The sequence below is a fragment of the Etheostoma spectabile genome, chromosome 24 (assembly GCF_008692095.1).
Source record: "Etheostoma spectabile isolate EspeVRDwgs_2016 chromosome 24, UIUC_Espe_1.0, whole genome shotgun sequence".
Lineage (NCBI taxonomy): Eukaryota > Metazoa > Chordata > Actinopteri > Perciformes > Percidae > Etheostoma > Etheostoma spectabile.
Genome location: NC_045756.1, coordinates 4,421,557 through 4,424,238, shown reverse-complemented (window position 1 = coordinate 4,424,238; position 2,682 = coordinate 4,421,557). Strand labels below are relative to the sequence as shown.

The 2,682-nt window shown below is 39.7% G+C and overlaps 1 protein-coding gene across 3 annotated transcripts in view; it reads left to right on the top strand.

Moving 5' to 3' along the window:
- Positions 1 to 2,682, top strand: part of LOC116674210 (gamma-aminobutyric acid receptor subunit gamma-3) — an 82,981-nt gene that overhangs the window by 20,128 nt on the left and 60,171 nt on the right. The gene's annotated exons all lie outside the window — the stretch shown is intronic.

Here is a 2,682-nt window from a genome sequence, read left to right as displayed (position 1 = left end):
GAAGGGAGGCTGCAAACACTCGACTGTAGTTCTGTGTTGCACTGGTAAATAATCTAAAGGAAGAAATAATGATTACTGTAACTCAGTAGAGCTGACTAATGTCTGTCTGAAACATGACTAAAGCAGATTCAGAGTGTCATCCTCTACCTTGATTATCCACTGGGGTGTAAATTAAGGACAATTCCATTCAGGTTGTCCCAGTTTCCAAATGCTGCAAAGCTGTAACAGATAAGCTTTCCACCCCATGCCTCCACTTCTGTGGTCTTTACATTTTCTGCATTTCCGCTGGAAATGGGTTCCACAGGAGGGACACTGTCACCTAGGTTCCTTCCCGGTATTTCGGCCCAATAATCCAAAGACATGCAGATGAGTTGGACCATGGTACATTGCCCGAATGCAAATGGGAATATTGTTTATCTCGGTCTGTGTGGCCTGGGGTTTTCCACTGCATGTTTCAATAGCAGCCCACTGGGTATGAACAATGGATGCATCTGTATTCCTCTATAATTTGTACATTATGATGATGTATTGTACTGTACGCCTTCCAAATTTCCCCAAATGGACAAAATAAAGATTTAATTCTGAGCTTGAATCTCAGGCAAGATGCCCAGTGATGGTGCCAGACAATTCTCAAAAGAAGGTTGGAGACGCTTGCCGATGACCATAAGGATGCCAAGAGGAAACCCTGTTTTGACATGAAAATGAAAAGCTAAAAACAGCAGAAATACTGCAAGGGTGTTGTTGGGTCAGAATACTTGTCCGCCGCCACAGAGACATGGGTTCAATCCCAGGTAACCGTGCGCTTCAATGAACCCAGCTAGCAGTGATTGTGGATGGCAAGCCTGTTGCTGCATTATTGACTCCCACTGATAAATCAGAGGCTGGCTCAAGTGCACTGATTAGCCCTCCTTGGCAGGTGAAAGGAAGTGGCTGACAACAACCATGTGATTAGGCACATTGCTGTCTGCGCCTTCCCTAGGACCATGACAATGACTAGTTACTGGTTATACTAAGTAGGAGAAACCCAGAACAAGAGTCTACAGCAGAGGAACCCCCTCCTTATATTGTATGAAATTGAGTTGCGTATTAAACTGGGACTACAATAAAGGGTAGGGTGGGCTTAGGCCTTTACACATGGTCCATAAAATACTAAGCTATAAATGTTTGTGACATATTCACATATTTATACATTCTGTTTTAATGTTAAACATGCATGTGGCACAGTGAATCCTTATGCTTAACCGCATTAGTGGGCATCTTACCTATAGACCAGTAAGCCTAACATCAATATTGTTGTTTTTTTACAAAAAGGCTGATTTATCTTTGTTAACTGTATGTTGGATTGATGTTAATGTACTGTATATTTAAGCCATTTTAATTATTGAAGGAAAAAAAAAAGGAAAAGCAAAGTTAACACTATCAAGTTAACTAGCAGTTAGAAAATAGATTATATAGCCTATTGTTCTTTTACCATGCCACACCCTCTTCTAATAAGCCTAGTTTTTAATATTGTTTTTAACTGATAGTATAAATGGTTCAAAAATCGTATTGTAGTTTAATGGTTAAACAGTTAATCATTAACATCTCTAGTGCTAAACACAAAGTACAGCTGAAGCTTATGGGGGTCTCCTTTGTTTTTGCAGGTATTTATTCATAAACCAGAAACACATTTTGACCTGATGATGCCAATAGAGAAAAGGTTAGGTGAATACAATTCATCCTGAGAGGACTCAACCAAATGTCATGGCAATCGTCCAATAGTTTTTAAGATATTTTAATTGTATATTGCCTGATATTATAAGCATTTCCCTCTTAAAACTGAATGCTGTATTTATGAATGAACACACATATCAATCTAAAGATCACAGAGGACAAATCTGTAGTCATAGTATGAGCTAATTTATGGACAGATGATAATCATTCAAACGTGCATCTGCGTTGTTGTCCCTCATTGTCCAGTTGGTGAAGCAGAACATGCTGTTGGAATTGGATCAAAGCCTCCCAGCAGGCCTTTACTAACCAAAGCAGTTTGCATCAGTGGCCCAGCACAGCAAGTCCTTGGGGACACAACACTCAGATGTACACACATGGACACACCGCTTGCACTTCAATTCTGCTATTCATATCAACATCCCAGAAATATGACTGTGAATTTAACAATATAGAAAGTCTTTAGTTTCAGTGAACCATAACAAACCACTTAAATTAATGTAACATGGATCATGAATTCATTAAGTGGCTCTTTCCCCAAAGATGTGACAACTAACATTATTAGATAAGCTAGCTAGACTGTCCGTCCAATCTGAGTTTTCGGTTGTACGACTAAAACTTCTTTTGAAAGTACACATTGTCCACCAAAACAAGTTTCTTCCTGAGGCTATTTTGCAGAGGCACCGTCATTGAGTCTAGCGTCGCCCAAGACGATTCTGATTGTGTTTTTTTTAAATGCCAATAAACCAGAGTCTGTCTGACAATGTGAGACAAGTAGATAACCAAATACATTCCAATTAAAGTCAGTGTTCTTTTGTCTCTTTTCACCTTTTCATCAACCTGTATTTGTGCTGGTGAGATTTACTTGGATATAGTTGTTCCTTCTCAGCATCACCAACGAGGAGTTTGTCTGATCAAGGTCAGGGGTTAAGCACAAGTGTGTGTGTGTGTGTGTGTGTGTGTGTGTGTGTG